Genomic DNA, 27995 nt, shown 5'->3' on the forward strand with positions numbered 1-27995 from the left:
GCCTCATTCTTGATAACGAGGATGGGCTTGACTTTGACAACCCTATTCACCACCCAAAAGTTACTACAATTTAGAATACAAAGGTTGGCATCGATGTTATTCAAGATTACATCCAATTTGACCACTAGGTGAGCCTTGAAGAGACTATTGTAGAGCTCTAGAATAACCCTTTTATCCCCACCAATGTGGAGAATGGAAGAGACGAACATTGCTACAATTCTCACATTAGATTTAGGCCTTTCCTCCAATATGGAATATTCATTTCCCACTATTTTCCTTTAAAACCTCATAATAAAACTATGGGAAGAATAATCATACAACATCAACCTAAGCCTCCTCTTCAAAATTCTTCCCCAAAATTGCAAGAACCAATGTCCTATCTTCATCCTAATGTTAGTGTCCAATTTTTGGAGGTGAGCATTATAAGAATGTGAAAAGCTATATAAAGAAAAATTTTCCCACAAAGTGTATGAGTTTTCAAAATCAACTCAAAAACTAAGGGATATGGCATCTTATGAAATGAAAAAATAATAATGGTAATGCTGCCAAAGGTAGCAATCACACAAATCTTTGTACCACTTGGAATAAGGGTAATAAGTCATAATTCCAAAAAGAAATGAAAGACTCTCACTTAAATGATTAGAAGGAATACTTCAAAAATATGGGGAGAAAAAGAAATGGGTTTAGGGTAGGGATATAAACCAAATAAATCTTTAGAGACTATAGTTTAGGGAAATACAAGTAGATGGGTTCCATTGGCCCCAAAATATGCTAAGAAGTCCAATAGAGAATTACCTTCTTGATAAATATGAACGATTGTGTAAGTGTTGAGGGGGTCTAGATGAGTCAATGCTCTTACTAATCTAGAGTAAAGGGACCAATTAGGGGTAGATAATTTTCTGAGGGCATGTAAAATGATCTAAGATTCCCCCTCAATAATCAAAATTTCAATGTTTAGGATCCTACAAGTTTTTAAGCATTCCACAAGAGCTTCTATTTCAGAAACACATGTTAGTGGAGGGATATATAGGTTTGACCCATGAGCACAAACCTTTCAATGCCAATCATGGATAATGAAGCCAATTTCAACAGTCTTAGGATTACCTTTGGATGCTCCATCAAAGTTGAGTTTGAACCATGAGAGGGGATGAGTCAATATATAGTTTTGTCTCTTGACTTTTATGGAGGAAGCACCCTTTCCCATAAAAACTAGGGTAATGAGGCCAACCCATTCCTTTTTCATGAGGGCATCCCACTCTAAAAAATTGCCTTCATGATTGGTAACAGAGTGTAGTCTATTTTTAATGTTCTTCACAATGCTAGCTTGCATCTTGTTACAGAGAGAGGAAATGTCCATTGCAATATCTTGAAATATTCTTCGATTGTGTTCCTTCAATATTTCCCATAGTAGGATTGACAATGTTGATTTCCAAAGAGCACTATATGTATTTTTGTTGGACTTGGTAGGCCAAGCTCTGAGATGGCTTAAGAGATTAACTGGAAATGTTGATTGATAATGCAGCGTTTTACAAATCCAAGTCCATAAATGCTAGGTAAAAGGAAAATGAAGAAGCAAGTAGTCTATTGATTCCTCATTCTTCTTACAATGGACAAAACAAGAAGGCCCTTCAAAGCCAATTTTCCTGAACCAATCTATTCTCAAGATTTTGTCTTGAGCTATAGCCTAAAGAAACATTCCAGCCTTTAGGAGGCAACATTTATCCCAACATAGGTCCAAGGGAAACTTGGTGTCCAAAGAATTTGTGAGGATATGGCCTTATATACATCTTTGACATAATATATTCCAAATTTAGCAACTGACCAAATTAATGAATCATCAGAGACTTTAGAGAAGACATGACTATCCTTGAGAGTAGAGACAAGTAGAGCTCTTTCCTCTGGGGATATGGGTGAATTTTCCCATGATTTCCATCTCTAATTGAAGGCATTATCATTGATATTTATATTGATATAGACATTAAAATGAGGCCCACATGCCACTTTCATGGAGTTGATGATATTGGAAGGAATGACTGATTCAAGGGAAGGATATCCATCCCAAGAGTCTTCCCAAAATAAAATTGATTTCTCATTCCCAAAATCCCAGGTGAGGTGTTGGTTAATGATGTGTCTATTATCTAGCATGGAATTCCATACTTTTGATCCTTTGGGAGGGGAGTTTGTTCTAAAAATACTAAGGGCTCTAATGGGGAAAGGTACTTATGATAGATAATTTGAGACCATTTTCTATTGGATTCTTGGAATAGTCTCCAAACTAATTTAGCCTAGAGGCTTTTCTTTTCCATAGTAGCTTTTTGATTCCAAGATCCCCATAAGAGACAGGTTTGAAAATGTTATCCCACTTCATAAGAGCCAACTTCTTGTTGGGAGATCCCCTACCAAAATAATGTTATGGTCTTCTTTTCCAATTTCATATTGGATTTGGAGGACAAGGGGATGCATGTCATTTGGTAAGAAGGTAGGGCCAAAAGGACACATTTAATCACGATTAGATGACCTGCATTGGATAACCATCTCGATTTCCAGTTATCCATTTCGGTATTCATGTTCAAAATGATGTATTACCATGCCTTATTAGAGTTATTGCCCTTGTCCAAGGGCATTCCCAAGTATTTACAAGGGAAAACCCCTCTCTTGAAGCCCAAGATGTTGCAAATCTTGTTTTTAAGGAATGAGTTAATGAAAAAGACTTCAAATTTATCCTTATTGATGATCTGTCCTAATGCCCTCATATATCTCAAGAATGTTCTTAAGAGATGTGGCTTCAACTATAGAGAAATTCATTGGCATAATAGTGTTATCACCAAATTGTTGGTGGTTAATATTTGGGATTCCATTAGTAACTTTGATTCCATATAAGGTGTGATGGTCATGAGAAGCACTGATGAGTCTACCAAATGTCTCTTCCATAATTACTAACAAGAAAGGGGAGATGGGGTCTCCTTTCCTAAGACCTTTGGACACATCAAAGAAGCCCTCAAGTGACCCATTAATGAGAATAGACATATTGGGGGAGGAGATGCAACTAAAGATAAGATGAATCTAGCTTCTAGAAAATCTGAATACCTCTATGCACTTGCATTAAAATCTCCAATCCACTATAATGCCTACCCATACTTGACTTTTCAGATTTGTTTTATTGGATTCTTTTAGGCATGTTCTATGATTATTGGTACTTGGTTACCAAATTTGATTAAATTTTATTTCATACTTAGTTGATTTATGTGATGAGTGTTAAAAATGACAGGATTGTCATTGCACCAAAAGATTGACCTATTAATGCCCAATACAACCAATAGTCTTATAGAACCACATGAGGCGATTAAGCCATGTCGCAAATCCTACAAGGGATGCTGGCCTACTGCCAACAATCCCCTTCCCAGTGTCACTCATCGTGGCTAGCAGAATTCGAACCTGTGACCAAGCTCTAATACCAATTGTTAGAAAGGGAGAGGTTGTCATTGCACCAAAAGATCGACCTATTAATTCTTGATACAACCAATAGTCTTATAGAACCACAAGAGGCGATTAAGCCATGTTGCGAATCCTGCGAGGGATGTTGGCCATTACCAAAAATGAGTTACTTAGTTATTTCATGTGTTTAGGATTACTTTGATGATAATATATATGTTCATTTAGTGATTTATGTTAACTTGTGATGATTAGTTAGATGAATTATTTATGGATACTTACCCCATACTTGCATATGTATGGTGTACATGTATGTTTTACTTTATGTATGATGTTTGCACCACTCCCTGCCATTGCTTATTTAGTTTAGAATATATGTGTATGTACATGCATGGATTTTATGTAGATTGCAAGTATTGGGTATCGACTTCCCTGAATTTCCAGGATGAACGTACCCTATTGCACTATCTCAATGGTAAAAGAGGGGAGATAATGCTTGAGTCCAAATCCTAAACCTAAGCCAATTGTCCTAGAAAGTAAGACAAGTATCTGAATTGTTTACCCGTCTAAATTCGTCATGTGATGTGAATTCATGATTTTGACCCTTGAGTTTGATTATGTTCTTTGTCTTCATTTGAGTTGTCATATTTAGTCTTGCAGGTATGTTTTGATTTTCAATTATAATAAATGCTTGAGTCCAAATCCTAAACCTAAGCCAATTGTCCTAGAAAGTAGGACAAGTATCTAAGTTGTTTACCCGTCTAAATTTGTCAAATGATGTGAATTTGTGATTTTGACCCTAGAGTTTGATTATGTTATTTGTCTTCAGTTGAGTTGTCGTATTTAGTCTTGTGGGTCTATAGTGATTTTTAGTTATAATTAAATCAAATTAAAAGATAATTTAATGATTTAATTTAATGAAAATATTATAAAGAAAATTTAATATTTAATTATATTTAATTGATTAAGAAATTAATTAAATAAAAGAATTAAATTTAAAGATATAGTTAAAACTCTAATTTTGACATATTTTATTTAATAATAATTTATTTAGGAGTTTCATTTTAATAATAAACTCTAAATAATATTACTAGTTGAATTAATAAATATATTATTAAAGACGTCTTATAATTAATTAAAGAAAGAATTTGATTTAATAAATATATTTTAATTTATTGCAAAAGGGTTGTGCATGAAAATTAAAATATAATAAAGTAATTACTTGGAAAAGGGGTTTTGCTTGATTGCACAATCGAAGCCTTAATTTGGGGAAAAGCTCTTTATTAGGATATCAGAGCTCATTTTTGCAGAACGAAGATTTAGAGGAGCCAATTTTTCAAGAAGAGGGTTTACGAAAGAAAAAGGATTGTTTGTGAGTTTTGTGCATTCGTCATTTTAGCATCAGATTCAGGAAGGATCTTGTGGGTTTTTGCATAGTAGATTCATTCTTTAAAATATTTGCCTTCTCGATGTCTTCTTATGGATATGTTTTTAGAATTTATTCAGGATAAAACCCTCATATTGAAGTTTTTTGTTATTCGTTCTTGGAAATGTCTGTGAATGATTTAATTAATTGAAAACCCTTGTTTGGGAATCTTGCATTCGTAATTTGATTAATTAAAATTGGGTTATGAGGTTAGAAAAGAAACACCAAAATTGTTAATTTACTTTAGTTGTTTATCCCAGGGTTCAATATCAAATCTATGGTGAAATTTTCATTTAAAAAATAATTATATAAATATTAGCACAGTAAATAAATTACTACGGTAATAATTATATTAGAAATGGTAATTATTTTTTATTTTGTTTACACTATGTTTTTTGAGAAAACGTTTATATTATTTTAAACAAATATAATAATATATTACTACAAAGAGGGCTTTATGTTGTTTGGATGTTTAAAAAATAATAATAAATAAAATTTATGGAGGGTGGGTGCCACCACCCCCCACCCACCTTTTCTCCTTGTCTTTTCCTAGGGTCGCAGGTCAAGGCTGACGAGCGCCACGACTGGCTGACGAGCGCCACAACTGGCTTGGGCAGCGTAGTCGCTGCCAAGCCTTTATGACTTAAAAGTTTTTTTTTTAAGTATATTATATGTGTTTTGTTATTTTATAATTTTTTTTTTTAAATATTTTTTTTATTTTATATTGTTAATAGTTTTTAATTAATTATATTATATTATTAAATTTAGTAAGTATGGTTATTAGGAAGTTAGTATTATTTTATTGATAATTTAATATGTTATTATTTTAATAATTTAATAATTGTTATTCTTAATTTTAATAATAATTATTAAAAGATTTGGATATAAGGTTAATTTTGAAATTTAAAAATATAATAATAATTTTCTAATTTAGAGAATTTTAATAGTTATTGGTGTTGGTAGATCATTTTTATACAAAAATGGGGTTTTATGTTTTAATGATTTCTAAATGAATTGTTAAGTCCTTTCAGATTTTATAAACTCAAAAGCCCTTAACAAATATACCACTTTTGAACAGATGAGAATTGAAACCCTGTTCGTAAAATGGATATGTATGTTTTGAAACAAATGAATTATGAATTACTGTTGACGTGATGTATGTTGTATTGTATGATTTGGGGTTCGAGTTTTGACTTAGTACTTTGACCAAATTAGGATGTTTACCCAAGGTGTGGGGGTTTTGTTCTGTGATGGTGTTATGTATATGATCTTTAATACTCGACCATGGTGATGTGTCATGTGTTTTTACATGAATTATGATTTGTTGGTTGTTATTGCTTTCCAATTTTCTTGTGTATAATTGAGGTGAATGGTGTGACTTTTCTAGTGTAACCTTTGAGTCTTTGATCAATTATCTTTGGATGTTTTCTAGTTGCTTATATAGGATTGATGTGCTTTTCCAGTCAATTGTAAAGGGCTGAGGTGAAAATTGTGATACTATAATTTATGCTTTTATGAGCCTAGGGTAGGTAATCTATGTGTATGTTGGGAAGTGGCTTGCAATGGAGGCTGAAGCCCTAAGTGGTTTCATGGATAACCCATTGTAGGTTGTTTTAATAAGTGATAACATTTCATTAATTGGGTTTAAAATGAACTAATAAGAGTCATTGTTTTTCCTCGCCCATGCCTCGAGTGCTAGTACAGGCTAGGACGGGAGTAGAGTGGATGCTTGGTTGCAACCTTGCTTTTGTTAGTATGTCTTATTTGTATGAAAGGATATTGGTGCTACATAGAGACACTAGGGGGTCAAAGTCCAGATTGGCTACTAGGGTAACCTTAGAGTTGGCTCTTGCGATGACACTTGCACACTTACATAGTAGATTTCCTACATGTCTTTGTTGCCTCTAGAATTAGATGATACTTGTGTCTTGGTACCCTTTGAGATAGTTTGCTTTCATGTGTTTCCTTGACCTAGATTTTGGTTTTGACTTGTGTTTTGATATATGTATGGGACTTGAGTCTATCTCCTCGGTATAGTGGGAGTGGGCAATTTAGGTTCCACGAGGTCGGGTGGTAGTGCATTTTCTTATACCATTGAGATCCGACAACAGGATGTTGTTGTTGGATGTGTTTGTGTAGATGTTCCTTTCTATCTAATCTTGTATATATGTTGGATGAATATACTCTGTTGTTTGTATTTGATTTTAAGAGATCTTATGAGATGATGTATTATATTCATGATGTATATTATTTGAGCTTTTCATACCTTGTGATTCGTATAGTGGATGATTAAACATTTTGATTATTGCCACGTGACATGCTAATTATTGCCAATTGGCATTTGATATAATTGTATATTATTTAAATGGATTTGTACTTGTACTTATTCTTTGATGTGGATTTGTTATGTATCAGATTTAGTATTAATTAAACTTAAATGTGATTCAACATCATGGGACCCTTAAGAGTTGTAATCTATTTTATGATGGTTGTTATGTATGTGAGTTAATGCTTCCACTATATTATATCTCTTGTTGTTATTATCTTTCAAAAAAAAATGTTTGACAAACTTAGTGAAACTTTAGCTTAATTTCTTTTGGGTTCCCTAGTGGAGCATTACATCCACCTTGTAATATATTTTTTTGAATATCCATCTTCACTAACATACAAGGGGTTTTTTTGGTTTGGACTGAATGGTCGAGTTCCTAAATGATGATAACCCCATCCACTATGGATAGACCAGGGATAAATCTCATTTTCTCTTCTGAGACAATGAGAGGGAGAATAAGCTTCAGCTAATTGGCCAAGGCTTTGGTGAGGATTTTTTAGATTGTGTTATACAAGGCCATAGGTATGAAATATCCAAAGTTCAGTGCTTCATTCCTTTTGGGATGAGAGTAAGGAAGATATGATTGATTTATTTTAGAAGATTGCCCAAATTTATGGTATCCTCAATGGCTTGCCAAAGTTCATCACCTAGAAAATGCTAGCACTTTTTCAAGAAGCTAGCGTAGAAACCATTAGGGCCAGGGGCCTTATTTGGGTGCATTTGAAAAAGAGCCAATTTGATTTCTTCTTTAGTATACTTCTTTTTTAGAGTAGCACTTTGTTCATTGGTTACTAAATGAGCAATATTGCTCAACAAGGCTGATTGGGTTGGGGGATCCAAGAAGTTCCAATTATTGAGCACCTCCTCAAAATATTTAATAGCTTCAACAATAATGGCTTCAGGTTCTTCCACTAAGATGCCTTGTGATTTTTTTATTTTAGTGATTTTATTTACCAATTGTCTCAATTTGGAACAATTAAGAAAGAACTTGGTGTTTTTGTTCCCTGTTGAAAGCCAAGATTCTCTAGATTTTTGCTTCCCAAAAAATTCTTCTTTTGATAGGAGATTAGCTTGTTTACTCGAGAGTTCCTTTTCCTGATACTAAAGATCATTATCCTTTCCTCTACTCAAAACTACCTCATTTAATTCCATAATGTCTTTTTCCATTTTATTAAGTTCTTTAAAAATGTTGTTAAAGGAGTGTTTGTTCCACTCTTTGATCTTCAATTTAAGGTGTTATTAGTTTTGATACCAAATAGATTATTTTGGAGCCCTAGAAAGATACCTCATTCCACCACAGTTCTAGAAGGAAAAATAAGTTCTTGTCATGGAACCACATCTTTTCACACTTGAAATTATTTCTACTTGGTCTAGCTTCTTCAGAGATACCAAGCCTAATGGAGAAGTGATCTGAGCCAGAAAGAGACATGATCTCTACTAAAAAAATAGTAATTGAAGAAAGCTAGATCCTCAAAAAGAAAAAATATGTCCACCCTTTCTAGTATGAGGTCCAGTCTAGATCACTTATTATTTCAAGTACAAACCCCATTGGTTGTGTGAATATCCATGGGGTTACAAGACAAGATTCACTGGTTGAAATCATAGGATGCTTGATTTAGGGACTTGATACCTCCAATTTTTCCTCTAAGTTAGAGATGGCATTGAAGTTTCCCCCAAGAATGATGTTAGAATCCTGATGAGCCAAGAGAAAGTTGGTTAACTCCTCCCAAATCTCAAACTTCTAAGAGGATGATATGAGGCCGTAGATATTGAGAAAAATAGAGGATAAGGAGGAGGAAACTCTCTTTACCTACCCCCTAATCAAGTTTGGATGAATTTCAATAGGGTTGAAGTGGACTGATTTAGGGTTCCACAAACAAGAAAGGTCTCTAGATGTAGAGAGGACATGATGAACCCATACTTTCCAAGTACCCATTTTCTAGTCAAGTCTTATAAGTTTTTCTACTTGCAACTTAGATTCTTGGATAAGGATAATGTTTGAAGCAAGAGTTTTAAGGAAATTCTTACAAGCATTGCTTGTAGGGGGTACAACCCCTTATATTCCAGGATGTAATCTTCATTGAGAAGATGGAAGGCCCTTCCCCTTTGCATTTTGAAAAAGAGAGGCAAGTTTGACTTGATTCCCATCATCACTATCTTGCTTCCTTGAATTTGATATAGATTTCCTACCTCTTTTCTTTGTAATTTTGCCACAATTAGGAGATTTCTCCCCTCGCATATTGTTAACTAAGCCAAGGCATTGTAAAGGACAATGAGCTTCTGAGTTCATGGAGTGTAAACCTAGTTCTGAACTAGATGGCAAATCCACATCAGGATGATAAGGATTGTAGCTAGGATTGGGCTGAGGGAAACACATAACTTCAAAGTAATCAACCATTTGATTGATGTCAAACACATTATAGACCGATTCTAGTTCCATTAGAATTTGATCATTGCAAATTTTCTCTTGATAGGGAGGGTCGATTGAAGGTTGGGCTACATGCAAGCAGGATTCAAGGTCTTGTCATTTGAGAAGTTCCTCTTGAACTTCTTTGTGGGTATATGTGAATTCTACCATTAGGTTGTTGAGCTACATTAATCTTGTTTGAAGCAAATTTATAATGCCTCTAGCCTCAAAATTTATTGAATTTTTAGTTTTTAAATTATTTAAATTCATTTTTTTAATTAGTTTAACTTTTCACTTTACATATTGATTTTTAGTTTAGTCAATAAGATATTTATGGGAGGACTTGTTATTTCTTTAATATATTTTTTAATATTGTTTTTAAGTATGTCTCATAATAGATTTTTTTTAAATGTTTATTCATATATTAACATTAATAGACTTTCAATTAATTTAGTTTTTAATTTTTTTTAGTTTATTTTTTATTCTTCAGTTTATACGTCCTATTAATTTCATGTTAGTTTCCTATTAATTTTTCATAATAGTTTTTCTTATGGGAAGATTTTTTTAGATGATAATTTATTAGTACATGATACATCAAATGAATAAATAATATTGATTTGGTTCATTAAACAAAACATTTTGGCCAATAGTGTACAACACAATGGTAAATTACGAGTCCTTTATCTGGGAGGTCATGGCTTCAACCTCCTAGATCATTTTTTATTTTTATTTGTTTAAATAAAAAATTAATCTTAATTTAATTTATGTACATTAATTTTTTTTTTAAAATTTATTAAATACCTATCGGCTCATCATGGCAAGCACAAAAGCTTGCAAGTAGTTGTTTTAATTGTCTTTGTATGTGACTTGACACTTTCTAGATATTGAGTAAGTTCCTTGTATAGTTTGTCAAACTTACAAAGTTAATAAAGTGGACATTTCAGAGTGTTACCCAAGATCCCCTCAAATGATATTAGATAACACTTTGAAAGAAGACTTAGGGATAATTACCCACTAAACAAGGCTAGAGAACAATGAAAAGTGAATAGTATTGTTAATTATTTGTATCTACAATTCACACACACACACACACACACACACACACACACACACACACACACACACACACACACACACACACACACACTTTTGTTGTGATGTGAGCCTAATCAGATTCAAAGGTTGATTTTTCCCTCTAAGGCAAAGCCTTATATGTGCTCCCTATTGTTTTTCTATTGGACGACTTGTTCTAGCCTTAATTTTGTAAGTGACAAAAACATGTATAAAATGACTTTAGAGTTATAGATTTCATAATGTATGATGAGATTGTAGCTTCTTGCAGAGGTATTGAGCTATAAGGTATTATAGATTGTAATCATATTGTAATCGTTAGATAATAAAAACATTAGACTTGTTGTTTGTGGACGTAGTCCATGAATAGAGGGAACCATTTTAAATCTTTGTCATGTACTCTCTTATGTGTGGTTTATTATTTTATTGTATTTGTCGTAGGCAATATACTATTGCAATCAGTTCTACTTTACTAGTGATTAATTCTTTTTATTTCAACCAGATATATTTAAGTATTTCTATCTTGGGTTTTAATTTTTTATTTTTCTATAGTATAGATGTGAGATTTTTAAGTTTTTAAATTTCTAAAATTATTTTACTTCTCATTGATTGGCTACTATGTAAGGGGTGTTATAGGAGCAGATCTAGAGGAAGCACTACCCTATTCTAATGCCATATTTTTTGATACACAAATCACATATTTAATTATTAAACTTCAACATATTAATCCTAAGGTGATTCTAATATAAGGGAACTAATTCAAATATGATAGTAGTTCAATTGTTTTTGAAAATTAATTTTCAATTTTTTACTTTGATTGTATTTATTTTTCTTAAAGTTTTATATTATATTCAAATATATATTATACATATTAAGTATATACCAATGGGAATTTAATTATCTAAATAAAAACTTCCTATGTAGTAATTTAAAAAAACATGTTTTCTTGTATTTATAGTAGATAAAATTTTTTCATAATTTAAAAAATCTAAAATATGTAATATTTAATTTTTTGAATTAGAATTTAAAAAATAAATAAATCAAAAATATTTAAGCAATAAGTAAGATAGCGATTAAATTATTTAAAAATAATAATAATTATAAACTAAAAAACCTACCACATCTTTGTATTATTAGATCAACTAGCATATAGTTGTCTAGCTCATTTGAACAAAACTTAATTATAAAATTAATAATTATATGATTTCCTAATTCCCATAAATTACTTTTAGATTAGAAGAGCCATTTACTTTTATATTAGAAAAGCTCTTATCCAAAATATTGTTATTAGTTTAAATATCATTTTCATTGATCTATCATCTTTTTCCCACTTCTCCAAAACAACACAGTCTACTCAATTTTTTTATTTTAAAATATTGATTACCTTTAACTCTCGCCCAAACATCATTGTGTATTGTATTGTTTTTCAATGTGAGTGTATGAACTAATTATTGTATTTGTTGTAGGCATTTTTATTTTACTAGTGATTAATTCTATTTATTATTTCTACATTTAAGTATTTCTATCATTAATTTTAATTTTTTATTTTTCAAAAGTATAGACGGGAGATTTTTAATTTTTTTAATTTCTAAAAGTATTTTACTTCTAATTGGTTGACTAGTATGTTTGGGGTGTTGTAGGAGCAGATTTGTGTTATAAGAGGGGATTTATAGGAAGCACTACCCTATTCTAACCCTATTCTAATGTCATATTTTTGGATACACAAATAACATATTTAATAGATTAATCAACATATTAATATATTAATACACCTCAACATATGAATAGATTAGCATACAATTATGACATAAATTAGAAATTGTTTCTAATGATGAATATTTTAATATTAAAAAAGATATTGTTTTTAAAATATGTAAATATTTAAAAAATTAAAAAAATACAATAAAGTTATTTTAAGTCAGAAATATTTGTATATTAAGATATATATTTTTTAAATTATTTAATATGAAATACTTTTTAAAAAATACAATGAGAATTTTTCTAATATTATTTTAATTTATTGAACTATTATTAAACTTACGCAAATACAAGCCACTACGTGGCACTTGTTGTTCAATTAGGTTTAGGAATATGATTTGAATTTATCTTAAGGTTGTGATAAATTTATTTTATGGTTATAATTGAATTTCATTTAGTGTACATTTGAGATATTTTAGCTTTATAGTTGGGGTCCAAATTAGTTTAGTGCTAAGGCTAGAGTTCCATTTTTTTAGTGCTTGAGTTAGGGTTCATTCTGATACCAATATGATGTAGAGCATCCTATAAATCAACCAACAAATGGGATACATGTTGATCCCTTTAGAATCCATCAAATAAATTTCATTCTTAGACATCTCATGAGGCAAAATGAAACACTTTCCAACACAAGTTTACCAATACCATAGTCTGATTTCTATTCCATAGAACATCATTCATAACTTTTGTTTATGATTCATGCAAAACCATTTGGAGGAATGTTTAAAAACTAGACATATTAAAACATATCCAAATATCAGTCCAATCTAATAAATACATTACAAGTTATGGTCTCTATACTAAGACCCATTTTTACTGTTACAAACCAGTAACAAAACTTGTAACCCTTCCTAGGGCATCCCATATCTTTCTCAAGAAAAATCCAAATGATTCCAAGAAAATTTATAATTAATCATACATGAGTCTAGTTTCTGAATCTATAAGCCATCAATTTTTCCAATGGATAGATAATTAGAAAACACCAATCTTTTCCCATCACTTCAATAGAGATCCTTAAAAACCAGTCTTCACTCCAATACACATAAGTTACACAAATATGAATGAAAATTACTCAAACCAATTGGAAATTAAAGATAGTTCACATAAAATTCTATTTCATACAAATAGAGTTCCTAAATCCACATGTGTCCACACCAAACATTTCAATCTGACTATAGTCAGACATCCTCAAATATGAAATAACAGCTTTTATCAAAACTGTCATAACTTCATCATTTCTACATAATATAAACCCAAACCAAATCGAAAAGAAATTTTGTTCATTATAATATCAAAATTTATAGATTATACATGGTTTCTAGGTTGTACATGGTCATACAAGACCTAGAACCAACACAAAAATTAAAAGACCAATCAAAACGACAATTTAGAATCTCTGATGCAGAGGGCCTAGGGTTATATCCAATAACCACTCTTAGTTAAGTATCTAATCTTGAATCATCCAATTATTCTTTCTCTTTTTCTTTCTTACCAACCCAAGTCTCCAAAACTCTTCCCCCAACTTTCCTCCCAGGTGTAGTTGGTCTAATGTTGGCTCAATCTTTTTTCCAAGGCACTAGTCCTACTAGCCCTTCCTTCCCTTAGAACCCTAACCCCCTCTTAGGATCTTATGCTTCTACTCCTTTAGAGTCTACTAACATTTTAGATGTCCTTCATAACCTTCCTAATCTCACCTAACACTAATGGTCACAAAAAACCCAAAGAAAACCCAATTTCTTCACCTAGTGCTAATTAGGCCTAATGGCTTCTAAGTCTAGTAACCCTATTTTTCTCCCACAGTCCAAATTCTTCCAAAAAATCCCACAAACAAGTATAAGAATCTGGTAGTTATCTCCTAGCACACCAAGATTCCAAATTTTCAAAGCTCTAAGACACCCATAACCCTATTAACTCTTAAACCAATTGTCATGCCTCCTATCATTCACATTGTCTAACATGAGCATGAAACCCCTTGCATAAATTCTATTGTAAATAGCTTTGACCAAGGTGGTTTTCCTGATGTTGCCTAGATTGCTGACTCCCACTCTCATTATGGTGTGCAATGAACTCAAATGTAATCTTTTGAGTAGGCCACATATATGCATTTCGATTCCCACAAGATGGACAGGGATATCTAGATGCTTCCTCTGTTTACTCACCATCATCACCATTAAGATAATGGTGTATACTTCATCTTTCCTTGTCTTTGAGGTTACCCTGAGTGAAAATAAGTTTAGTACATTCATTTTAAATTATCATCACTTTCACAAGGTTTCTGTTAGGCCCGAAAATCTGATGGAATAGAAAATAATAGAAACATAATAGAAACTTTTATACTTCAGCATGTATGTTGTCCATTGTTCAACTTTAAATTTATATAATGAGCCTATTACTTTGATAGGTCTCAGATAGAGACTTACTTTGTCCCATTGGAATTAGCACACTTTGGGTGCATAATTATTGAAAATAGCACACATTGGGTGCAATGAACATGTATTGTTCATGTTACAATTTGATAAGAGCACACATTGGGTGCAATAGAATAACACACATTGGGTGTTATATATTTGTTTGTTTGTATTACAATTTGATAAGAGCACGTATTGGGTGCTATGAAATAACACACATTGGGTGTTATGAATTATTTTATCCATATGACATTTTGATAATAGCACACATTAGGTGCAATAAAATAACACATTGGGTGTTGTTTATTTGTCCTTTATTTGAACATGAATCTAAAATTACATTCACTTGAACTTGAACCTAGAACTCACTTGAACTTGAATATGAAATTACATTCACTTGAACTTGAATCTGACATATAAGAACAATTTCTATGCTGAACATTTGCCACAAGTTTCACTTCGTTCATAAATTTTTCATTTCTTTGTCTTGATTTCGCTAACAATTTTTTCACAACTATTTCCTTTCCCTCTTTTTTTCTTCTCTAAAAAATGAAAATAGAATTAGACTTCTCTATTTCTATGTAAATAGATTTCGTAATCAATGAAAACATCATTTCATATGGGAAAATATGTAGAATAGAGGTTCACCAAAACCACCTCCAAGCTTCTCATTTTTGTGAAAATTCGAAGTGGCTCTTGTTGAAACAACAACCTCTCTTTACAGTGGGAAAAATGGGTTAGCTAGATGACCAAATGCTACATTAAAAAACCATACAAAAGAGAAAACAAGAAAAAAAAATTTAATCTAAATGTACATGTTCATTATGGACGGCTTGAGCTACTAGTCCCCCAAAAATATCATATTTGAGATTTTTTCTAATAGCTTAATTTAGAATAATTTAATAGGTAGATATCGATAATGATTTAAAGTGGTAATTTTTTGTACTACTAAAAAATCTTAACTTTAAATGGTTTCACATCTTGTTCTTGTGGGTATATAAAAGGGACTTATGAATATTTTGATATGACAAATTTAACGAAGTTTGAATGACTTTCTATCAAATCTATTCTATATAGAATAAACTTTACTTTCTCCACTTAGTCTTTGACAATGTAATCAGCTTAATGTAATCATGTTTTTCAACCATGTTTAAAGGAGGTGAATTATTTTTTAAGTAATCAATTGATATAGTATGCAATTCTACATGAAATGTTATTCCTACTGTGTATAAAAACTCATACTTTAACAATGTGAAATTTGTAAAGTTTAGAGTTCAATTTAATTTAGGGTTTACCTTAAACTAGTATAGAATTAGGGTAATAAGTTTCTAAGCTATTATTTTTATTATTTTTAAATAAGTCTTCCTTGTTATTTTGTAGTTAGAAAATTATTTATAAAAAAAAATACTTTAATGATGTTCATAGTTTTAATTAAGTTGTGACAAAATGCTTGTAATCTCCTCCAACAACATGTTGCAAATTATATCTCAAGGTTAAATTTCAAATAATTGTGAGGAAATACAATATTATTAGTCAGGAACTAGTATTTTCCATTATCCTTTTCAAAAAAAATTTCTCATCTCAATCATCCAAATACTAAAGTTTAAAAGCAAGTATATTTTTAAATTAATTTCTCAACATTAGTTTGTTTTTTTTTTTTAGCTGGTGCAAATTTTTCTAAAGGTTTTATTATAGTTTTAATAAAAAAATATAGAAGTAAAATATTCAACACTTTCTAGAAAAGTTCCATGGAAGTCTTGAACCTGCCACCATCTACCAGAAGTGAAAGGTGATACTTGTATTACAGAAGGAGTGCCATAATTTCTATGTCCATCACCCTCTATAGAAGTGGAAGTCCAATTAATCCCTATTTCTACTATAAAAATATGAAATCAAAATTGAAAGCACAAAAGGTCCTTCGACTCACAATCCAAACCAAACACCAGAAAATTTGCATGGTTCTAATATATAACCACTACAATCTCAGATAAACAAACTTCTTGGTGATTCTTAAAACATAAATGCAACAATATAAATCCTATAAGATTTGAAGATCTATAGTTTGCTAACCATCTGATCAGATAATAAAATGTCCCCAATCTATTTCTTTGCATTACTCTTGTCCGCAACATGCACAAAGACTACAATTTTTCCAAACAAATGTTCGTTGCAGCAAACAACATAAAAAAGTGCAGAGAAAGAGAAAAAGAATATACGTAAAGTGAAAAATATAAATTAAAATTTTATTGTTTAAATTTGATATTTTTGAAAATTGTTGTTTAAATTTGATTTTTAAGTTTTGAATTTAGCCTTTACTTTTCAACATGAAGATATTTTATATTTTCAGCTATTTGTTTAAAATATTAGATATTTATATTCATGTTTATTTCAAGCTAAATAGTTTAAAAAGTTATTTTATAAATTTTTAAATATTTTTTATAGTTTTGATTCATATTTTTAAAATTATTTATTAGTGAAAAAAAAATCAAATTGTAATTGAAACTTCATTTTTTTCATTGGTGCAATTAAATAACTACTTTAAGTCATGTGATTTTTATATATTTAGAGGTTAAAAAACTCTGTTAGACAAAAACTTCTTAAACAAGATATTAATTATCATTAAATCTTTATTATTATTTTTAAAATACAAATTATAATAAACTAAAGTTTTCAAATTAAATAATACAAAGTTACTAGATAAATAATAAATACTAGAAAATTGATATACAAATATTACAATATTAGATTAGCATCTCACTACAATACATCTTTAACATGTTTTAACATTGAAATGGTCTTATAAGTAGCACATTCTAGAATAACAATGCACAAAGCTTTGTGGAATAACAAAGCCAATAAAGATTAAGTTTGGAAACTAAGTATTTTGTGGAATAACAAAGCCAACAGAGATTAAGTTTGGAAATCTAAGCACTCAAAGTAAAAAATATTCAAAGAGTAATGTGTCTTCCTTTTATTCTTCTAACTACTTAGTAATTGTGCTTTAATGCACAAAACTATCTCAGTATCATCTTTAATTGGAGTAAGAATATTCATGAGGCACAAATTACAATCACATGCTTATATATTATTGTAGGAGAAATTACATTGTATTTTACTTACATTGTGTAAGTTAATAGATATAGCTAAGTTGTAAATTGTAATTTCATTATAAACAATAATAGCTTATAACTAACACGTGTATAATTGGCTGACCCTTTTTAGCACTCTTTGAACTAAATGAACTAAATGAGGACTTGGCAACAAAATCAAAATAAATTTCTAGACTTCTTCTTCTAGTTTGCTTTGCTTGTGTTGTTTTAGGTTGGTTCTTGTGGGTATATGAAAAAAGTTTTTTTTTTGAGTTTTTCATCTATAATGTGAGTCTTTTTCTCTTAAGTAATTCATTTTGTGTTTCTTATTTTTTGTACTCTTATATTTCTCTCTTAAAATGTGCCAATTTATGGTAGGGAAATTCAAATAAGTACATAAGAATTGGAGGTATGGTAGGGAAAATCCAATAACATAAGAATTGTCCCTCCAAAAAAATTAGCAATGATATATACTATTAATCATAGTTTGCCAACAATTTCTTTTAAAATGTTATTAAATAGTTATTGGTTTATTGAATACCATTGTATATTAATTCTTATTTATTTCTTATTGATATGTGAATATTTAGGGGGGCTTCTGAGATAAATGAAGAGTTTGCAACAGAGCTAGAAGACAATGGGATGAAACCCATGGATATTGAATAATTGGACAAGATCCAACGAGGTTGGTTGTTGGGGCATGGAAAGGAGAAGAAAAAGAAGAAATATGTAGATCTTGGTTGCATCATTATGATCCATAAGATGGCCAAATGGTTACTATTGCTCATCACCTTGGTAGCCATCACTTGCGGTCTAGTTGTTACCATTATCAACATTCTTCCCAAACACTACCATGCACAACCTCCTAATAAATACACCATCGCTCTTCACAAGGTACTCCAATTCTTTAACACCCAAAAATGTAAGTATCATATAAGTTTTCAATTGTTATTTCAACTTTAGTTTGTTCTTTAGAATATTTTAAAATTTCTATATTAAAGTTATATTATAATTTTTTATTTCTTTTATTCTATTGACTATTATTCTCTAGGTAGTCTTTTTTTATTTTAGATTGGACAAATAGCATTTAATATTTATATATATAATTTTGTACCTGCACACTATTTTTTGATTCAAGACTTTACTCCTCTTTATCTCAATAACAACATTCTTTGTAACATATCTCAGATTTAATATATATTTTTTATGAATAGCCTTTTCTATTAATAATTATATCAACCAAATTTAAAGCATGCTATTTCAACATAAAACTATTGTCTTTATTTTGAAATGCAAAGTAAACAAGAAATCAAAGGAAAACATTCAACATGAATTATTTGATGCAAAACATTCATATTGAGGCTTACCCAACTTGTTCCTGCTAGAAAATCCTTCTGTTTTGCATCAATTAGAAACATCTGAATTCCTAATGCTAGAGAAATCTAATGTTAGACAATTATATAGATTTCATAACTCTCTTGTGAGGTTAATGGTAACAATAATCTTAGATTTCTTAACCAAGTCTGTAATTTTGGTAGATAGGTAGTACAAGAACGCAACCGTTTTCCTCATTGCCTGAAATGAATCAAGTTTTTCAAACAAATTTATCGACATCCTCTGTTTCCCATCTATACACTGCTACTAATACAAAGTTAAATTCTAAAAAATAAAGAGCTATAATTTATTACAAGGGCAACATAAAAGCCCTGCTATTTTTTTTCTTAGATTAACCCAATCCGTTAAGTACCTCATTCCGTAGCCTTCAGGTTAAGAAATTATTAAGAAAGCTATGATTTTTTTATTTCCAATTGCGCGAAAATTCATAAAGGAAGTTATGATTAATTATTGCCTTTGTTTCAGATCTTACTTCCTTGCAATCATGATTAAGTCATTTCGACACCCTAATCCTCTCCTTTTGAACACAAATTTGAAGCTGGTAGGAATGGTCACCTGAAACAGATTCTAAGGGATTACTGATATAATTAGTAAGACATATGATATGGCTACAATGAGATCAAAAGATGAATCTAACTATTACAATTTATTTGTCTTTTGTAAACCACTACAACTTACTGAGTTGTGCTTTTATTGATTGAAATGCTTCAAATGGAACCTTCGCTTTCGCTTCCCTCTTACTCTTTGTTTTACCTCCAACATTGGAGACCCCATTTATCTCCCCCATTGGAGTAAATGTTGGAGAATGTGTGGCTCCTGTCATGGTAGTGAAAAACGTGGAACTCATACCCACTATTATGAGAAGCTCGAAAAATAGTTATTTTATTTTGATAATGTCTCGGAGTGCCAAAAGGGTTTGTGACTAGTTAAGCTTGGTAAGTTATTAACAATAGCATTCTGAATCCAAATTCATTGATGGGATTTTTTGGAAGCTTTTGTGCAATTTCCCTAATACTAAGTCATTTTTTTATTCTCAATAAAGTTGCATGTAGTTTTGCTAAAATCCAAGCATTAACAAAAAAATTGAATTGAGCTCTCTGATTAGCTTATGTAGTGATAACAAATTTTAGTTAAGGTTGAGGAGATTTTATAACCTAGTGAAGGAGCTTTCATGTTGTTAACATTGTTTGAAGTGTTCTATTTGAGAATTTTACTATAAATAGGTAGAAAATTCCTATGTTTCTCTTAGAAGGTCAACTAGGACTCCAAAAATAAATAATGGCACTTGAGCCCCCAAAATCAAATTAACAAGCTATGAGATATATTTTGTAACAAACCTAGGGTTAAGTGCAATAAAATTTAGAAGGTACAAATGAACAACTCATGATTTTTGCTTCTACATCTACCAAGAACATTAAAAATCTCAACAAAATCATAGACCTAGGAAAAAATATGGTTGAAAGAGTTTTGGCAGAGAAGTGTACAAAGTGAAATTGTCATTCGATTGTGGTTATTTCATACTGACTTCCATTAAACTTGCCTACATTCCTATATGGGTTAGAGTCTCTAGTGCTCATCCATCTTCGACAATAGCGAGACTAATGACGATGCCTCAGTCAAAGTGTGAAAACCTACAACAACAATCTCTTCACTCATATCCTCAATAACACATGAAACCTCAAACACCCTCGCATAGCCCTCAACACATACATCTATGAGACCTGTTCGAGAATTGGATACAACAGTGAACAACAAGGCAATAAATTTGATAATTTTTTTTAATATAAGTGTATTTTCTTCATTACCTTTTTCCTCATAAACCAATAGAATCTAGGAAAAATTGTATGTTCCAATTTTTAAAATATAATAGAATTAATAGAACTAGAGTTCTAAAAATATTGAAATTTAATTGGTACATTTAAATGCAAATGGAATCAAATGAAAACAACAATAGTTATATAGGAACTAATAATATGTATATGTATATTCTCTAATTTCACTACTAATACTAAACTTATATTGCAATTTGTTAAAAAATGGTATTTGTAAATATTAATTAAGAAATGAGTCTTACCTTTGACTAATATTTTTGAAGAATAATTTCAAATTATCTCTATAATTCTTTATCTTTTAAATGTAAATAACTATAAATTGACCCCTATTCTAAACTATCTATACAGACAATGAGAGACAAAGGTCATAATTTATTTTTATAATAATAAGTTATATGAAACAAAAAATCATTTTCAATAGATTTAAAAAAATAAAATTAAACAATTTCATAACCATGATTTGTTTATAATATTGGACATTGTAGTACAACATGAAAACCCTAACAATAAATATAATACTAGCCATAATGTATAATATTAGCCTTAATAAAAAAAAATGAAAAACCTAATCATAACACTAATATTGATGTAAGCACACACCCTAACATAACCCTAATCTTTCAATAGAAATCCTTAATCTTAAATGCAAAACCTTTGTAACGCCCTGCCAAGGGATCCAAAAGAATTAAGCTAAAGTTTTACTAAGTTTGCTAAACATTTTTTTTTTTTTAAATAAGAAAATATAACATACACATCAAACACATAGTAGTGGAAGCAATAAAATGTAATCATTAACAAACATACATAACAGGTTACATTCCTTAAGGATCCCAAGACGTTGAGTCACATTTAAATTTAATTAATTCTAAGTCTAACAACCACCACATCAACATGAAAGAATAATAATAAAGTTCAATGTCCATAATATACATTTGTTCCGAATGCCTCTTGGAAAATTAATTTAGAATGCTCAATCATCCACTGTACATGTCACAGGGTATGAAAGGCTTAAAAGAATATACATATGTAAAAATAAAGATACATCATCCTCAAATCCATGATACAAAGTACAATAAAATAAATGAAATCATCCACCACACATGATACATCCATACATCCATAATGATAAAACATCCATCATAAAATCTAACCATCCATCATAATGATCCAAGAACATAGTGAAGGTAAATGCCAACCAAGAAAGCTCCAGCCACGGTGACTACAGATGGATCTCAATGGTAAGATTAAAATCACTACCACCCGGCCACGTGGAACCTAAATGGTCCACTCCCACCAAGCCAAGGAGATAGTCTCAAGTCCCAAACAAGGTATCAAAACAAAAAACACAAGAACTCTCTAAGTCTGGGAAATCCTAAAAGTACACTAGCTCAAAGGTTCCAACATAGATTGACATCTAGACCTAGAGGCACACAAAGACACATAGGGAACCTACTATGCAAGCGGGAAAGTGTCATCGCAAAAGTCATGTCGAAAGTTACCCGAGCAATCCCTTAGGAATCTCAGGTCCCCTGTGATCCTGCGGCCACTAGTATCCTCTTGTACTGATGAGGCATACTACGAAATGCAAGGTCACAACCAAGCGTTCTCTCTACCCCATCCTAGTTTGTACTAGCACTCAAGGCATGGGAGAGAACATACAGTTATATTATTAGGTTCATTTAAGTCAGTATTTAGGTGAGATGTTTTCACTTATTAAAACAACTTACAATGAGTTACCCTGGCAGCCACTTAGGGCCCTGGCCCCCATCGCAAGCCACTTCCTGACACTACACATAGATAACCTACCCTAGGCTCATGAAATCACAAATCAAAAATATCACCTCAGCCCTATACAAGCAACTGGAAAGCATCAAATGATAATCATAATGATCACAACAATTCTCTATCAGCAACTAAAGGAATCAATCATAAGTCACAATATCCAATGGTTCTCCAACGAGCAACCAACAAGTATCCCAATAATAGATTGCAATATTGGTCAAAGACTCCAAAATGGTCAAGTCAAAACATGTCACAACATGACATCATCAAGAACAAATCACTTTAAAACACCTCAATTTCACACAAGGAAATTAGAAAGCAATAACAACTAGTAAAGACATCCATAATAGAGCATAGCATCACATTACCAAGGTCAGGTATAAAGATCGAGAACAACTCACCATAACATCACAATCACACAACCCCCGAGCCTCTGGTAACAACCTAAGACTGGTCAACATCTAATCAACCCCAAAACATAGATAACATAAACAAAACAGTACAGTTCATAGTTTGGGTTGATTTCAAAATACATAATAGGGTTAGCAGTAAAGTTCAGTTTGCGTTTCAATGTACATTCCAAGTGTATGAGATTCTCCACTTAATTTACAAGTCAACCCATTAATTTATTGGCTCAAAAATACATAAAAAGTTACCCTTATTATTAAATTTAATAGCCTAAAATAGTCTAGGATTAATCCTTTAATTATTTAAGTTATAAAATTAACAATTATTGATTTTAAATCGAATAATTACATTTTTAGTAAAATCAATATTATTATGATTAATAACTAAATTTACAACTTCATTAAATACTTTTGTTATTAGTAATCCTTAATTAAATCAAATTTAATTAAATTAACTAATAATTTATTTAACTATTTTTCATTAATTAATAATTTATTTAATTATTAATTATTAATATAACTTAATAATAATATAAATTTATTAATAAAATTATTAATAATTAATATTATAAATTTAATATTATTTAAAATTCAATAAAATGAATACGATTTATAACAAACGTAATAAAGAAAATGAATTATAAAAAAGAAAGCCTTTTTAAAAAGGCTGTCGGCCTGTGTGCAGCAGTACCTACTGTCGCAGGGCCTATGGCGGCTGGGTACAAAGTACCCTACCGTCGCAGTACTTGCGACACAGTGTACTGGTCGCACACAGTGACAGGGGGTGGGGCACGGGGTAAATCCCTTCCCCCCGCCATACTTATAAATATAAAGTTATATATATATATTATAAAAACTTTTAAATTTAATTTAAAATCACCTCTTTAAAAAAAGTAGTTTTGTTTATCAAAAGACAACTCTCTCTTAATTAAAATTTAATAATATATGTTTATATATATATATATATATATATATATATATATATATATATATATATATATATATATATATATATATATATATATATATATATATATATATATATATATATATATATATAAACATTCACAAATATACTCTGATAGAGAAAATAATATTAACCATTCATATTTCAATCTACAATTTTCATTTTTAAATTTAAAATTCAACCCTTCCCCGATTAAATCCATATTTCTTTAATCTATCAAACAAGGATGTCTGATCACTCTTCTAATTTTTACATATGTCGAATATATTGACAAGCATTTAATAATTTACAATATTGAAATATTTAAGCTTTCATCACAAAGAATTCAGATATACAATCCACAGGCACGAATAAGACAGGAAAGGATAATTGTGCAATTAATCAATGATCAAAACACAAGACCCTACCTGAGCCTGATGCTATTATGCAATCTCCAAAAACTGTAAGAGAATTCGCTCCTCTTCAATAACCTTCTTCTGAAAATCTTTCTTAGAATTTGCCTTCTGAAATTCGCTTCCAAAAGTTGTCTCCCAAAATTTTTGTCTCCCAAATTCACCGTCCAAATTTGTGTCCCTCAAAAATGAACCACAAAGTTGTGATAAGGAGTTTTCTCCTCAAATCGGGACACTAATTATGCGTTCACCCGAGAGGACTCCTTGCTCAACTGAGTTAACTCTAAAATTAACTTTATTTATTTTTCTTTATCTTGCATTAATCTTTTCATGCACATTAAGTTGAATTATTAAGTAACTTTATTTAATATTCCACTTGACTTCTATTTTAATCTTTATTACTTTTAAACTCATGCGCACTTTATGAAATTAAAAATAACATTATTATTTCCACTTATTTTATCTTTTAATTAATTTCTTTTATTTTCAACTCATGCTCGCATCATGCGATCTAGAAACTTTAATAATTTAATATCTTTCAACTTTTAATTTATTTTAGAAACTTAATTGATAAAATATTTAATTAACTTAAATAACAATACTATTTAGCATTTATTTAAAAATGAACTCTAAATATATTATTATTAAAGTAAATAAATATTATCACATTCTAAATTTATCCTTACAATTTTAATCTCCAATTTAATTCTTCTTATTTAATTAATTTCTCAATTAATTAAATATTAAAGATTATCATATTAATTTTCTACTAAATTAAATCATTAATTAATCTTTTTAATTGGACTTAATTAATAGAAAATATACCAAGGACTCATAAAGCAACATACGAAAACCCATCATAGAAAAACACATACTAAATCAAACAAAAGGGTTATAATCACGAAATTACATCATTTGATGCATTCAGAGGGTACTTGACTCAGATACTTGTCCTAATTTTAAATTAGGACAATGGCTTAAAGGTTTAGGATTTGGACTTAAGATTTATCTCCACTCTCTTACCATTGAGATAATGAGATAGGGTACGCTTATCCTGGCAATTTAGGGAAGTTGATACTCGGTACCTGCAACCTGCATAAATCCACGCATGTACATACACAATATACTAAGCTAAACAGGCAATGGCAGGAAGTGGTGCATCGTGTAGATCCCGACTAGCAAGTGACTACGACTCCCTTCCTTAACCACATCAGAAACGCCATACATAAAGAAAACAAACACGCACACCATACACATGCAGTATGGGGTAAGTATCCATAAAAAAACACATGTGATAATAAACCATCTAACTAATCATCATCGATAATTGAAAACACTGAATAATCATCTTACATACATGAAATATAGAGTACCAAGTAATCTCATCATATAATAAACTAAATCTGAAACAATATCTAAAAATCTGAAAGTAATGCTACTAAACATCAAGTATAAAACTATTCTAAAAGAGTTTGGCAATGATAATTAAAATGCGACTTAGGGGTAGGCACTACAACCTTGATCCTAAATGATAAGTTTAATTGCATTATTTGTTCTCAGTACTAAACCCCGTAATTATAAATTTCAAACCATAAATGATAAACTCTTATCCTAAATGCTTAACCTTATCCTAAATGTTAATATTCCTACTCGTAATCCTACCCCTAAATCCTAACCCTTATACAAAATATTAAACTCTAATATTAAATTTTAAATGATAATCCTAAACTTAACCCTTATTCTTAATGTTAAATCCTAACCTTTAGTTTTAAATGGAAAAACTCTAATATAAAATGTTAAACTTTAATAAAATATTAAATGTTAAACCCTAATTTTAAATGCTAGACCATAATTGTAAATGCTAAACATTTATCCTAAAAATAATCATAAATGTCAAGCCCTCATCCTATAAGATTAAATGTTAAATCCTAATATGAACCCTAACTATGATTAAAATATAGGGTTAGGGTTTAACATTTAACATGTAAGCTTAAGGTCTAGAATTACCATTTGTATTCAATTTTAGATTATATGTAGGGTTAGGATGTATAATTAGGGTTTAGACTTAGTTTTTATAATTAGAATTTATTATTTACGATTATTATTTAAGTCAGGTTTTAGGGTTTAGTATTTAATATTTATGTTTAGTGTTTAGAAATTAGGGTTAACATTTAATATTGGGGTTTTCTATTTAGAGTTACCATTATTAGTCTTAGGATATTGGTTTAGAGATCATTATTATTGTTATGGTCTTAATTAATTTTTTACACTATGGTCAGAATTAAGGGAATATAGTTTACATTTAAGATTAGCTCTTCAAATTAGTATTTTACAACTATAGTTTAGCATTTACCTTTAGAATTTAAGATAAAACTTTAGGTTGGGATATAAGCTTTAGAGTTGTGCATTTAGAATAAGGTTTAGGATCTTAGGGAAAAATATTTAGGATTAACTATAATCATAAATATAAATTAAACCATAATTCTATCTTTGAATTGTAATCATAATTCAAACTCTATTCCTAACTGTAAAAATAACTCTATGTCAATTTTTATTATGATCCAAATTCATGTATTGTGATTACGATGAGGATTATTATTATGGTTCAAGTATTAGGTTTAAGATCTAGACTTATGATTTGAATTAGATAACATTCACGATTAACTATAATCATATATATAAATCAAATAATAATTCTATCTCTAAATTGTAGCCATATCAACTATGAAATGAAGAACCACATTAGCTAACAACAATATATAGAGAGTGATATATAATGTGATATATACAGAGATTTCTACAACAATATATAGAGTGATATATAATGTGATATACATAAAGATTTCTATTAGCAAATGATGAACTATAGAGGAGCAACAAGATATTTAAATAGTTATAGAGCCTACCAACTCATCAAAACACAAGAAGAAGGATAATTATAAAGTTTCCTTTGCTTGCAAATCGGTGTTTGGAAAACATATTTTATTAATCAACTTTGGGTGTACCCTCAACTCATGGAATAGATAATAAAGTTTGGATGAACCAAGAATAGTTTGACCCCAATCCTAACTCTAAAGCTAATCCTAACCCCAGCCCTAAATAAAACCTCAATAGAACCATGAAGTAAAGTACATACCCCAACAATTTAAATTGTTATCATTTGAACCCTGATTTGTATGTATGTATGTATGTATGTATAACCTTTTTAGGATGGTGATGTTTTGACTTTCACTCTACATCTTTGAATGGGCCTCTTTCACCTAAGACAATATAATTTACTTAATACATGATTGGAAAAATTAG

At 30.3% G+C, this 27995-nt stretch overlaps 1 pseudogene; it reads left to right on the plus strand.

Annotated features, from left to right (window-relative positions):
* Nucleotides 1-27995, plus strand: part of LOC149542363 (endoglucanase 25-like) — a 64034-nt pseudogene that overhangs the window by 27916 nt on the left and 8123 nt on the right.

The sequence above is a fragment of the Cupressus sempervirens genome, chromosome 8 (genome assembly GCF_028749045.1).
Source record: "Cupressus sempervirens isolate cs-2001-9-10 chromosome 8, ASM2874904v1, whole genome shotgun sequence".
In the NCBI taxonomy this organism is placed as follows: Eukaryota; Viridiplantae; Streptophyta; class Pinopsida; order Cupressales; family Cupressaceae; genus Cupressus; species Cupressus sempervirens.